The following is a 14,793-nucleotide window of genomic DNA, read 5'->3' as shown; positions in this document are numbered from 1 at the left end:
GGTGGCTGAGGCAGGAGAATGGCGTGAACCCGGGAGGCGGAGCTTGCAGCGAGCCGAGATCTCGCCACTGCACTCCAGCCTGGGCGATGGAGCAAGACTCTGTCTCAAAACAAAAACAAAAACAGAAATACCTGAGGCTGAGTAATTTATAATGAAAAGAGATTTACTTAGCTTATGCTTCTGGAGGCTGTACGAGCATAGCACTAGTGTCTGCTTGGCTTCTGGTGAGGCCCAAGAAGCTTTTAGTCATGGTGAAAGGGAAGGGGAGTCAGTGTGTCACTGGCAAGAGAGGGAGCAAGAGAGAGAGGAGGAAGTTCCAGCCTCTTTTGAACAACAAGATCTCGCGTGAACTCATAGCGTAAGAACTCACGACGGTGTCTTGCTCTGTCGCCCAGGCTAGAGTGCAATGGCCCGATCTCGGCTCACTGCAACTTCCTCCCGGGCTCAAGCGATTCTCCTGCCTCAGCCTCCTGAGCAGCTGGGATTACAGGCACCTGCCACCACACCCAGCTAATTTTTGTATTTTTAATAGAGATGTATTTCACCATGTTGGCCAGACTGGTCTCAAACTCCTGACCTCGTGATCCACCCACCTCGGCCTCCCAAAGTGCTGAGACTACAGGCGTGAGCCACCGCACCCAGCCAAGAACTCACTCTTTACCACAAAGATGGCACGAAGCTATTCATGAGGGATCCACCCCCATGATCCAGACACCTCCCACCAAGCCGCATCTCTTGGCACTGGGGATTACATTCAACATTAGATTACATCAACATGAGATTTGGAGGGGACAAACATCCCAACTATATCCCATGCCAAGTGAAAGAAGCCAAATACAGACACTGCATATTATATGATTGCATTTATATGAAATGTCCTCAACAGGCAAATCTATACTGACAGAAAGTAGGTTACTGGTTACCCAGCACTGGGGATGGGGAAGAGGTAGAACGGATGGAGAATGAGGAGTGGGGAGATGAGAAGTGACTGCTAATGAGCACAGACAGCATTTATTTTGGGGGTGAAAAAATGTTTAAAAATTAGATTGTTGTGATTGTTGCACAACTCAATGGGTATACTAAAAGCCATTGAATTGTGCAGAAATAATATGGAAATGGTTGCCAAACTTGTGTGTACTTTAGAAATAGCTATGGTCTTTTAAAAAATTCCACAGCCCAGGTCACACCCCAGACCAATTAAATAATAATCTCCAGGCATGGTACACAAGTATCATTATTTTTTGAAATTTTCTAGGTTTTTCAAATGTTTAGCCATGTTTGATAACCACTGCACAGTGGTATTATCTGAGAATTTTTTTTAATTGAATGTTCACTCCATTTAATTTATTACCAATACACTTGGATTTATTTATCCTCTATTTTATGCTTTTTGTTTCCTCTTTTTATCTTATGGGCTTAAAAAATTTCTCCCTCCTTAATCAGGGTGGATACAATCTTGTTTTATTTTTTGCAACTCCATTATCCCCCTTGTTTTATTTGGAAAACATACAGTATTTATATATTTTTAGAAGTTATCTTTAAATTTTATCATATGTACCTAATTCCTTTTAATGTCAATGATATTTTATAGTTTTTATTCATTGTAATTGTGTCTGAAAAATTATATATTTAATGGACATTATATATTTTGATGGATACTAAAACATATTTATTCAGTCCACATACAATATTTGGTTTCCATATTGCTTTGCAATAAACTTGCTCTATCTCCACCCCTAGGATTTCAAGGCCAGCAAGTTGAAAAACAGACATATAAATAATAGTATCTACCGTGAAATAAATTGGTAACCATTGTGGCAATTAGTTGAGGTTCTAAGGAGAGATAAGAAATTGACATCTCTATGTCAAATATATATTCTATTGTCACAGAATTCTTATCAGAAGTATACCAGCAATGTATACCTATTATATACTTTATCAATAGTGGCTATTATCACTTAGAAATATCTTTGTTGAGGCCAGGCACGGTGGCTCACTCCTGTAAACCCAGCACTTTGGGAGGCTAAGGCGGGCAGGATCACAAGGTCAAGAGATCAAGACCATCCTGGCCAACATGATGAAATCCCATCTCTACTAAATATACAAAAATTAGCTAGGTGTGGTGGCGCATGCCTGTAATCCCAGCTACTCAGGAGGCTGAGGCAGGAGAATCGCTTGAACCTGGGAGGCAGAGGTTGCAGTGAGCTGAGATCGCACCACCGCACTCCAGCCTGGCGATAGAGCAAGACTCTGTCTCAAAAAAAAAAAAAAAAAAAAGAAATATCTTTGTTGATTTGTAGATGAAAAACAGAAGAACATTTCTGCCATTGCCGGTGAATTTAAATACTTTGGGGGTATTTCTGCCTGTTTTGGCACTTTAATTATTATCATTATTGTTTGTGTCACTTTACAAATACATACTTAATTTAGTGAAGTCTAAAATTCATGTCTAACTTTCCTTAAGATAACGTAAAGGATATTGGAATGCTTTAACTTTGATCTATTTCTCCAATCTGGTAGTGTTGTGTGGTATTTTACTTCTGTTCTTTTTTTAACGTACAAAATGGGCATTATTTTTGTTTCATAATGGCAATGTTTGCTTGTGGATTTGTTGATGTAATTATCTTTTATTTGTATGCTATTCCTCTTCCATTATACCTTCTGGGATATTTTATTTATCATGAAATACATTAGGGAAGGCTTATTGGTTTTTTTTTTTTCTTTTTTCTTTTCTTTTTTTTTTTTTTTTGAAATAGGGTCTCGTTCTTGTTGCCCAGGCTGTAGTGCAGTGGCGCGACCTCAGCTCACTGTAACCTCCGCTTCCTGGGTTCAAGCAATTCTCCTACCTCAGCCTCCCCAGTAGCTGGGATTACAGGCACCTGCCACCATGCCCAGCTAATTTTTTTATTTTTAGTAGAGACGGGGTTTCGCCATGTTGGCCAGGCTGGTCTTGAACTCCTGACCTCAGGTGATCCACCCACCTCCACCTCCCAAAGTGCTGGGATTACAGGTGTGAGCTACCACCCCTGGCCTGTCTTATTGTTAATAAATGCTCTAAGTGTTTATTTTTGTCATTGTTGTAAAATAACCTTGTTTCACTGTCATTCTTACCTGATGATTTAACTAGGTATAAAATTCTATACTGACAATTATTTTTTTCTCAGCACTCTGAAGATATTATTCCACTGTCCTCTGGCTTCTATTGTTGCTCTTGAGAAGTCTGCCATCTGTTTCATTGTTATTCCTTTTGTAAGTAATCTGTATTTTCTCTGGCTGCTTTTAAGATTTTTTTCTTAAAGATTTAAATGTAATTGATTATATTGTTTCACTTCTAGATGTTTGATGTTCTCCCCCTCTCCCAGATCTTTTTTTTTAACTGGTCCCTTTCTCATGGTTTTTATCTTATACTTTCATATATTTCCAGCACTTATGTGTCATACAACCCCAATTTCTGGGAAACAGGTCTAATTTTGCTGTTTCTTGTATCCATGGGGACTCTTGTGTAATGATGAATTATCCATAGCACTTTTTTTCTCCTTTTCTTTGAGAGTCCAGGTCAAGACTGAAAAGTCCCTTGTCATTTTCCTTTAAGGTTTGCTGGATTTGTTTTTCTTTCTTTGAACTTTATGTCTTGACTATTTCCAATTTTGTAAAGAGGTTTATTTGTAATCCCTGCTCTTTTGTGGAGGAAAGGTCTTGTCTGTTCAGTTTTTTCAGGCCATTAATATACAAACATCTAGGTAATTAAAATCAACAAATATCCCAAGGGTAACTGTAACTTCAGAGCATATTTACCCCCTCTACTTTCTGGTTCCTACTTCATTGTAGCACCCCTGGATCTTCTTTACTTTCTTTTATGCTTCACATACTTTTAAAAGGACATTTGTCATATTTTTCCAGTATTTATTGGTGTTTTTTTAAGAAATCGGATGTACCATTTACATATTAACAATATTGAATCCTTCTATTGTTGAACATGCTAAATCTGCTTTTCTTTTCATGGTTTTTTCTTTTTTTCTCTTTTTTTTTTTGAGACAGAGTCTCGCTGTGTCACCTAGGCTGGAGTGCAGTGGCACGATCTCAGCTCACTGCAACCTCCGACTCCCTGTTTCCAGCTATTCTCCTGCCTCAGCCTCCCAAGTAGCTGGGACTACAGGCACCTGCCACCACACCCAGATAATTTTTGTATTTTTAGTAGAGACAGGGTTTCACTATGTTGGCCAGGCTGGTCTTGAACTCTTGACCTTGTGATCTGCCCGCCTTGGCCTCCCAAAGTGCTGGGATTAGTTTCATGGTTTTTTCTTAAAAGATCTTGCACATTTCTTAAGCAATTTCTCAGTACATTTTGTTTATAATATGAATAGGAATATTTTGTTCTGTAACATTTTCTAAATGGCTAATACTGATATATATTATGTATGAGAAAGTGTTGATTTCTATAAATTGAAAATCTTATGGAAATATCTAATAGTTTTTCAGTGGATTATAGTGGATTTCTAGGTGGACAGTTTTGCTCTCTACATACAATATGTGGTCTCTTCCTTTTCTGTTTGTACCTTTAAAAAAAGGCAACTATATTCAGTAGGACCCTGTAGCAGAATTTGAAAACAAATCATTCTTATATTTTCTCAAACTTTATTGGCAGTGTTTCTAATGTTTAACTATTAAATATATTTCTATAGGCATCTGGTAAATACTCTTAACTAGGTTTTTACCTAATTCCAGTTTTAGAGAACTTTTAATAACGGGTCTTAGAATATATTAAAAAATTTTTTGCATTTCTTGAAATCACGCTATTTTATTCTCTAAGTTCTTTGTGTGGGAAAGTGGACTCTGATGTTGAATTATTCCTGCATTTGTGGGATAAAGTTTATATGATCATGATGTGTTACCCTTAAATACACAGCTAGATACTATGTTCCTAATATTTTATTTTAAAATTTTACCTTTGTTTGTTCACGAGATTGGCTTACTTTTCCTAAGGTCATTTTTCAATGTTGTTATACGAGTTAATTTAACTTTGTAAAATGACTAGGGTAGATTACCATATTTTTATGTGTTCAACAACAGTTATGTATGATTGGAATTATATATCCTTTTTTCTTTTTTTTTGAGACAAGGTCTCCCTCTGTCACTTAGGCTGGAGTGCAGTGGCCCGATAACAGCTCACTGCAGCCTCCACCTCCCTGAGCCCAGGTGATCCTAGTTGAGACTACAGGCACGTGCCACCATGCCTGGCTAATTTTTGTAGTTTTTGTAGAGATGAGGTTTTGCCACATTGCCCAGACTAGTCTCGAACTCCTGGGCTCAGGCAATCTACCTGCCTTGGCCTCTCAAAGTGCTGGGATTATGGGTGTAAGTCACCACACCCGGCCTATATATTCTTTAATGTTTGGATAATATTGCCAGTAAACCTACCAGTCACTGGAATCTATTGCTTTGAATATTAGATATAATAGGTACTATGACCAGCAGATACAAATGATCATCAGTCATAGGTATCTATTGCCTTTTAGGAGCACAGACACTGAGCTCAAATTTAAATTTTTTATGTGGTTATTGCTGTATATCAGTTATTATATCTTCATGGGTTATTTTTATGTTTTTCATCTATTTCATCCGGTTCTAATTTACTGTTGCGTTGTTAATAGGTTTTTTTCATAAACACTTTTAAAAGTTTTATTTTATTTTTAGTTGACACATAATGCACATATTTATGGGCTACAGTGTGATGTGTTATACATATGTATATTGTGTAATTATCAAATCAGGATAATTAACATATCTGTCACCTCAAACACTTGTCATTTCTTTGTGGTTAGGACATTCAAGATGCTCTCTTCTAGCTATTTGCAAGCATTCAGGACATTTTTGTTGACTGTATAGTCACCTTATTGTGCAATAGTACATCAGAACTTATTTCTCCTATCTAACTATAACTTTGTACCCATAGACCAATCTCTTCCCAGCCACCCCCTCAGCATCTGGTAACCACTATTCTACTCTCTACTTATATGAGATCAACTTTTTTAGGTTCCACATATGAGTGAGATCATGTGATATTTGTCCTGTTCTTGGCATATTTCACTTAATATAATGTCTTCTAGCTTCATCCAAGTTGTCAAAAATAACAGGATTTTATTCATTTTTATAGGTGAATAGTATTCTATTCTGCATATATACCATATTTTTGAAAATTCATTTATCTTTTGATGGACGCTGAGTTTGAGTCCATGTTATTGCTATTGTGGATAGTGCTGCAGTAAACATGGGAATGCAGATGCCTCTTTGACATACTGATTTCATTTCCTTTGGATATATACCCAGTAGTTAGATTGTTGGATCATATGGTAGTTCTATGTTTACTTTTTTGAGAAACCTCCATACTATTTTCTATAATGGCTGTGCTAATTTACATTCCCACCAAGAGTGTATAAGAGTTCCCCCTTTTTCCACATTTTTACCAGCATTTGTTATCTTTTGTCTTTTTAATAGCCATTCTAACAGCGGTGAGGTGATATCTGATTGTAGCTTTGATTTGCATTTCCCTATAATTAGTGATACTGAGCATTTTTTCATTTACCTGTTAGCCATTTGTATGTCTTGAGAAATGCCTGTTCAAATCTTTTGACTATTTTTTAATCAGATTATTTGTTTTTTTGCTGTTGAGGTGACTTTCTTATATATTCTTGGTATTAACACCTTATTAGATGCATAGTTTGTGAATATTTTCTTCCATTCTGTAGGTTGTCTCTTTTTTGTTTGCTTTGAGATGGAGTCTCGCTCTGTCACTCAAGCTGGAGTGCAGTGGTGCAATCTCAGCTCACTACAACCTCCGCCTGCCAGGTTCAAATGATTCTCTTGCCTCAGCCTCCCGAGTAGCTGGGACTACAGGTGCGTGCCACCACACCTGGCTAATTTTTTGTATTTTTAGTAGAGACGGGGTTTCACTGTGTTAGCCAGGATGGTCTCAATCTCCTGACCTTGTGATCTGCCCACCTCGGCCTCCCAAAGTGCTGGGATTATAGACGTGAGCCACCACGCCCAGCCTGTAGGTTGTCTCTTTACTCTCATTTCCTTTGCTGTACAGAAGCTTTTTACTTTGATGTAGTACGTTTATCTGTTTTTGCATTTGTCAGTGCTTTTGAGGTATTATTAAAAAATCCTTGCCCAGATCAATGTCTGTTTCCCTGTGTTTTCTTCTACTGGTTTCATAGTTTCCAGTCTTACATTTAAGTCTTTAATCCATTTTGAGTTGAGTGGTGAGATAGGGGTCTAGTTTCATTCTTTTGCAGGTGGCTATTCAGTTTTCCCAGCAACATTTACTGAAGAAAGTATCCTTTTCCCAATGTGTGTTCTTGGCCTTCTTGTTGAAAATCAGTTGGCTGCAAATACTTGGATTTTTTTTTTCTGGGTTCTCTATCCTGTTCCATTGGTCTATGTGTCTGTTTTCATGCCAATACCATACTGTTTGGTTACTATTGTTTTGTAGTGTATTTTCAAGTCATGGAGTTTGATGCCTCCAGCTTTGTTCTTTTTGTACAAGATTGCTTTGGCGGCCTGGCGCAGTGGCTCACACCTGTAATCCTAACACTTTGGGAGGCTGAGGCAAGTGGATCACCTGAGGCCAGGAGTTTGAGACCAGCCTGGCCAACATGGTGAAGCCCCATCTCTACTAAAAATACAAAAAATTAGCTGGGCGTGGTGGCGGGCATCTGTAATCCCAGCTACTCAGGAGGCTGAGGCAGGAGAATCACGTGAACCTGGGAGGTGGAGGTTGCAGTGAGCTAAGAGTGTGCTGTTGCATTCCAGCCTGGGCGACAAGAGCAAAACTCCATCTCAAAAAAAAAAAAATTGCTTTGGCTGTTTGGGGACTTTTGTGGTTCCATATGAATTTTAGGATTATTCTTTATATTTCTGTGCAAAGTGTCATTGGTGGTATTTTGATAGGGATTGCATAGCATTTGTAGATTGTTTTGGGTAGTATGGACATTTTAACAATGTTAATTCTTCTGATCCATGAACATGGAGAATATTTCCGCTTAATAGTTTCCTCTTTAATTTCTTTTGTCAATGTTTGTAGTTTTCATTGTAAAACTCTTGCCTCTTTGGTTAAATTTATTCCTTGTTTTTTTTTTTTTTTTTTTTTTGCTATCATAAATGGGATTGATTTCCTTTTCACAGTTTCCTGTTGGCCTATGGAAATGCTACTTATTTTTGTACATTGATTTTGTCAGTCATTAGCACCTTATTTTGTTCATTTGATGAGCTCATATTTTCCTGAATGTTCTTGATGTTTATGGACCCGTGATGTCTGCGCACTGAGCAATTTATTCAAGAGTTTGCAGGCCAGAACCTGGTGTCTCACGCCTGTAATCCCAGCACTTTGGGAAGTTGAGGCGGGTGGATCACCTGAGGTCAGGAGTTCGAGACCAGCCTGACCAATATGATGAAACCCCATCTCTACTAAAAATACAAAAATTAGCTGGCCATGGTGGTGTGTGCCTGTAGTCCCAGCTACTCAGGAGGCTGAGACAGGAGAATTGCTTGAACCCCAGAGGCAGAAGTTGCAGCGAGCTGAGATCATGCCACTGCACTCCGGACTGGGCAGCAGAGCAAGACTCCATCTCAATCAATCAGTCAATCAATCAAGTTCGCAGTCTGGCTTTGTTTGTGCCCATTCTTCTTCCAAAGGCCTTCCAGACATTGTAAACAGACTATCTGTTGTATTCCCTTGAGCGTGTAACCACCGAATCCATCTCAGCATTAAAGGGCATTAAGCCCAGGCTTCCTGCTAGCCTTGCAAGGGCTCCAAGGTTGTTGTGGCTCCCACCTGGGTGGACCTAGAGAAAACCCAAGAAGGATACTGGTGCTGTATGGGAGTCCAGACAGGCACCTGAGCCCAGAAGACTGTCCTGGTGGCCCAGACGGGTGTGCCTTCAGCAGGTCCTTGCACAGGCAAGATAGGTCTCTAATTACAGTGAGAGGGCTGGAGCTGAGACTGGGCCCCCTCAGGATTTGCTGTTGGACAGAGGCTGGCAAGCCTAACTTGTTGGCTTAGACAGGTGCATATCTCCCAGCATGTCTCTGCACAGATGGGTTAGTTCTATGACTACAAGAGGGGCTAGAGCTTAGACTGGGCCCTCTCGGGATCTGCTGTGGGACAGAGGCTTCCATGCACAGATGGAGTAGTTCCCTGACTGCAGTGGGAGGTGCTGGAGCTGAGCCTGCACCCCCTGGATCCCCCTGTGCTGTGGGATGGCAGCTGATGAGCCCATCTCAGCCCACATGGGTGTGTCTCCCACCGTGTCTGCACAGAGGGGATAGTTCTCCAGTTATTGCAGGAGGGCCCAAGGCAAAGACTGGGCTTCCTCAAGGTCTGATGTGGGACAGAGGTTGGTGAGCCCATCGTGAAGACTCCAACTCCCAAACCATGAGATACAGATGAATCTTACTCTGGATCCTTGTATGAGCAGTTCTGAGCTGGCACCCCAGCTGAGGAGGCTGGAGCTAAGCCGCAGAGCAACTGTGAGGTTCACTACCAGGACTGTTGTCAGCAGGCATAAGAGACTCTCCACCTGGGCACTAGTGTGCATGATTCCTCATGGACCTTTTGGCAGATGGTTTTGATTGTACTCCCAAGGCCAAATGGGGCTATAGCCAAGCCCTCTGGGGAATGGGGCCATTTTCAAGCTTGAACCTGGGATCAGCATGGGAGATCAGCCACCTGGGTGCCAGTCTGCACTCTCAAAATGACTCTCCTAGGTCTTGGGCTTTACTCGAGTTTTACAATCTCCTACCTGAATTCCAAAGCTTCTGCAAAGAGACTTTTATCTGTGGATGGGTGCAGAATTCTTGTGAGGGGATATGAGTGGATTACCTCCTATTTCTGCCATCTTGCTGACATCACTCCCATAATCTCTCATAAACACTTTTTAACTCCTAAATTTATGGTTTCCTTTTTCTCTCCAGTGCTTTGGATTTGTGCTAAATCTAATTTTTTTCTACACGTCACTTTTTTTGTATTATTTATGGATATTTTCAAATAATTTTGGTATTTTGATTTTGATAGTTATTTCTGCGGTTTCTACATTTCTGATTTACTCATTTTCTGATTTTTATCTCACTTATATTTTGGTTTTTAGTTATGCTTTTTGCTCACTTCTTGAGGTGAAATCTTAATAATCTTAACTATAATATTTCTTATTTTTTAATAAATGCACTTAAGACTGTGAATTTCCTTGGGTACAATTTTAGCTGATTTCATACAAAGTTTCTTTTGCTATTTGGCTCTAAATTGTTTTAAAATTTTAAAATTTTATTTTTATTTCCTTCTATAACAAACATATAGAATTGTCTTAGTAACTTAATTCTAGGATTATAATTTTTAGTTTTATGCTAATGTGATAATTGAAAACATTTTGTGTCAGTTTTATTTATCTTCCTATATTATTAATTATGTTATAGTCTTCCTTGTTTTTATTTCTGGTCTGTTTATATTCTCTACTATGACGGTGATTAATTTCTCTGTGTGTCTGCTAGTTTTTGTTTATTTAGGAGCTAAGTTGTTGGTTACATAATGGTCATGACTATTCATCCTCTTGCCTGGCTCTTAGATGATTTCCCTGAGCTGATTTTACTGAGAAAACTGAAGCTAGCAGAAGAGAAGAAAGATTCTTGCTTCCTTGTGTGTTTACCTACCTTCATCTATACTCATTCGACCTCTTTTCCTATTGACATGTAACCTTTTTGTGCCTTTACTTAAGCCCAGTACCCTCACTTGTATACTGAATTCCATTCCTTCTCATATTTTTAAGGACACTGTTGAAGCAATTGCCCTTTGTCTCTTCTAACATGAACTTGTCCATACCTTTTACAATAATTTTCATCAGCATACAAACATGCCTTAATTTCTTCTATCTTAAAAGGAAAAAAAACAAAAACAAGTCTTTTGACACACATTTTCCTCTTGATATAGCCCCATTTCTTTGCTACTTTTTACAGAAAAATACAAAAGAATTTTCCATATTTCCTAACTCCAGCTCTTCTCTCATTCTTTTTTTTGTCTTTTTTATTATTATACGTCAAGTTCTAGGGTACATGTGCACAATGTGCAGGTTTGTTACATATGTATACATGTGCCATGTTGGTGTGCTACACTCATTAACTCGTCATTTACATTAGGTGTATCTCCTAATGCTATCCCTTCCCCCTCCCCCGACCCCATGACAGGCCCCAGTGTGTGATGTTTCCCTTCCTGTGTCCAGGTGTTCTCATTGTTCAATTCCCGCTTATGAGTGAGAACATGCGGTGTTTGGTTTTTTGTCCTTACAATAGTTTGCTAAGAATGGGTTTCTGGCTTCATCCATGTCCCTACAAAGGACATGAACTCATCCTTTTTTATGGTTGCATAGTATTCCATGGTGTATATGTGCCACATTTTCTTAATCCAGTCTATCATTGATGGACATTTGGGTTGGTTCCAAGTCTTTGCTATTGTGAATAGTGCCACAATAAACATACATATGCATGTGTCTTTATAGCAGCATGATTTATAATCTTTTGGGTATATACCAGGTAATGGGATAGCTGGGTCAAATGGTATTTCTAGTTCTAGATCCTTGAGGAATCGCCACATTGTCTTCCACAATGGTTGAACTAGTTTACAGTCCCACCAACAGTGTAAAAGTGTTCCTATTTCTCCACATCCTCTCCAGCACGTTGTTTCCTGATTTTTTAATGATCACCATTCTAACTGATGTGAGATGGTATGTCATTGTGGTTTTGATTTGCATTTCTCTGATGGCCAGTTGATGATGAGCATTTTTCCATGTGTCTGTTGGCTGCATATGTGTCTGTTGGCTGCATAAATGTCTTCTTTTGAGAAGTGTCTGTTCATATCCTTCGCCCACTTTTTGATGGGGTTGTTTTTTTCTTGTAAATTTGAGTTCGTTGTAGATTCTGGATATTAGCCCTTTGTCAGATGAGTAGATTGCAAAAATTTTCTCCCATTCTGTAGGTTGCCTGTTCACTCTGATGGTAGTTTCTTTTGCTGTGTAGAAGCTCTTTAGTTCAATTAGATCCCATTTGTCAATTTTGGCTTTTGTTGCCATTGCTTTTGGTGTTTTAGACATGAAGTCTTTGCCCATGCCTATGTCCTGAATGGTATTGCCTAGGTTTTCTTCTAGGGTTTTTATGGTTTTAGGTCTAACATTTAAGTCTTTAGTCCATCTTGAATTAATTTTTGTATAAGGTGTAACGAAGGGATCCAGTTTCAGCTTTCTACATATGGCTAGCCAGTTTTCCCAGGACCATTTATTAAATAGGGAATCCTTTCCCCATTTCTTGTTTTTGTCAGGTTTGTCAAAGATCAGATGGTTGTAGATATGTGGCATTATTTCTGAGGGCTTTGTTCTGTTCCATTAGTCTGTATCTCTGTTTTGGTACCAGTACCATGCTGTTTTGGTTACTGTAGCCTTGTAGTATAGTTTGAAGTCAGGTAGTGTGATTCCTCCAGCTTTGTTCTTTTGGCTTAGGATTGGCTTGGCAACGTGGGCTCTTTTTTGGTTCCATATGAACTTTAGTTTTTTTCTAATTCTGTGAAGAAAGTCATTGGTAGCTTGATGGGGATGGCATTGAATGTATAAATTACCTTGAGCAGTATGGCCATTTTCATGATATTGATTCTTCCTACCCATGAGCATGGAATGTTCTTCCATTTGTGTTCTCTTTTATTTCATTGAGCAGTGGTTTGTAGTTCTCCTTGAAGAGGTCCTTCACATCCCTTGTAAGTTGGATTCCTAGGTATTTGATTCTCTTTGAAGCAATTGTGAATGGGAGTTCACTCATGATTTGGCTCTCTGTCTGTTATTTGTGTATAAGAATGCTTGTGATTTTTGCATATTGATTTTGTATCCTGAGACTTTGCTGAAGTTGCTTATCAGCTTGAGGAGATTTTGGGCTGAGACGATGGGGTTTTCTAAATATACAATCATGTCATCTGCAAACAGGGACAATTTGACTTCCTCTTTTCCTAATTGAATACCCTTTCTTTCTTTCTCCTGCCTGATTGCCCTGGCCAGAACTTCCAGCACTATGTTAAATAGGAGTGGTGATAGAGGGCATCCCTGTCTTGTGCCAGTTTTCAAAGGGAATGCTTCCAGTTTTTGTCCATTCAGTATAATATTGGCTGTGGGTTTGTCATAAATAGCTATTATTTTGAGATATGTCCCATCAATACCTAATTTATTGAGAGTTTTTAGCATGAAGGGCTGTTGAATTTTTGTCAAAGGCCTTTTCTGCATCATCTATTGAGATAATCATGTGGTTTTTGTCTTTGGTTCTGCTTATATGCTGGATTACGTTTACTGATTTGCATATGTTGAACGAGCCTTGCATCCCAGGGATGAAGCCCACTTGATCATGGGTAGATAAACTTTTTGATGTGCTGCTGGTTTCGGTTTGCCAGTATTTTATCTTCTCTCATTCTTTTGAATCTGGTTCAGTCAGAACTTGCTCCCATTATTCTGCGAATACTATTCTTGTGAAGATTACCAGTAATCACCATTTTTAATTTAGGAAGCACCATTTAGGCCTAGCATGGTGGCTCACACCTGTAATCCCACCACTTTGGGAGGCCAAGGCCGGGGGATCACCTACAGGCAGAAGTTCAAGACCTGAAGGGGTGGCCTGCCCGTCCATACCTGTGGGTGTTTCTCGTCAGGTGGAATGAGAGACTGAGAAAAGAAAGAGACACAGAGACAAAGTATAGAGAAAGAAAAGTGGGCCCAGGGGACCAGTGCTTACTGGTCTCTGAGTTCCCTCAGTATTTATTGATCATTATCTCTACCATCTCGGAGAGGGGGATGTGGCAGGACAATAGGGTAATAGTGGGGAGAGGGTCAGCAGGAAAACATGTAAACAAAGGTCTGTGTCATAAACAAGGTTAAGAAAAGGTGCTGTGCCTTGATGTGCATGTATACAAACATCTCGGTGCATTAAAAAGCAGTATTACCGCTAGCATGTCTCACCTCCAGCCCTAAGGCGGTTTTCTCCTATCTCAGTAAATAGAACATGCAATTGGGTTTTACACTGAGACATTCTATTGCCCAGGGATGAGCAGGAGACAGATGCCTTCCTCTTATCTCAACTGCAAAGAGGCCTTCCTCTTTTACTAATCCTCCTCAGCACAGACCCTTTACGGGTGTTGGGCTGGGGGTGTCAGGCTGGGGGTGTCGGGCTGGGGGATGTCAGGCTGGGGGACAGTCAGGTCTTACCCTTCCTACGAGGCCATATCTCAGGCTATCACATGGGGAGAAATCTTGGACAATACCTGGCTTTCCTAGGCAGAGGTCCCTGTGGCCTTCCGCAGTGTATTGTGTTGGGTACTTGAGATTAGAGAATGGTGATGACTTTTAACAAGCATACTGACTTCAAGCACTTTTTTTTTTAACAAAGTACATCCTGCATAGCCCTTTGGTAAATCCATTAAACCTTGAGTCAACACAGCACATGTCTCTACAACCACAGGGTTGGGGCCAGGGTTACAGATTAACAGCATCTCAAGGCAGAAGAATTTTTCTTGGTACAGAACAAAATGGAGTCTCTTATGTCTACTTCTTTCTACATAGACACAGTAACAGTCTGATCTCTCTTTTCCCCACATTTCCCCCTTTTCTTTTGGACAAAACCGCCATCGTCATCATGGCCCGTTCTCGATGGTCGCTGTCTCTTCAGAGCTGTTGGGTACACCTGCAGACTAACAACAGACAGAACAGGCACACAAGGATTAAT

At 39.7% G+C, this 14,793-nt stretch overlaps 2 protein-coding genes across 7 annotated transcripts in view; one reads left to right on the top strand and one right to left on the bottom strand.

Annotated features, from left to right (window-relative positions):
* Nucleotides 1-14,793, top strand: part of ZNF420 (zinc finger protein 420) — a 75,914-nt gene that overhangs the window by 45,257 nt on the left and 15,864 nt on the right. For 3 of the 6 annotated variants that reach the window (XM_058426762.1, XM_058426763.1, XM_058426765.1), the window contains one exon: nt 3,165-3,249. The exons of the other annotated variants lie outside the window; for them this stretch is intronic. The gene's annotated coding sequence lies outside the window, so the exon portion shown is untranslated. The remainder of the gene's footprint in view (nt 1-3,164; nt 3,250-14,793) is intronic. 6 annotated transcript variants of the gene reach the window in all.
* LOC116480776 (zinc finger protein 585A) overlaps nt 13,769-14,793 on the bottom strand; it is a 64,695-nt gene continuing 63,670 nt past the window's right edge. The window contains exon 7 of the transcript XR_009209390.1: nt 13,769-14,758. The gene's annotated coding sequence lies outside the window, so the exon portion shown is untranslated. The remainder of the gene's footprint in view (nt 14,759-14,793) is intronic.

Source organism: Hylobates moloch, unplaced genomic scaffold (genome assembly GCF_009828535.3).
Source record: "Hylobates moloch isolate HMO894 unplaced genomic scaffold, HMol_V3 SCAFFOLD_13, whole genome shotgun sequence".
Taxonomy (NCBI): domain Eukaryota; kingdom Metazoa; phylum Chordata; class Mammalia; order Primates; family Hylobatidae; genus Hylobates; species Hylobates moloch.
The sequence above is the reverse complement of the archived record's forward strand: the minus strand, read 5'-3'. Positions and strand labels throughout refer to the sequence as shown.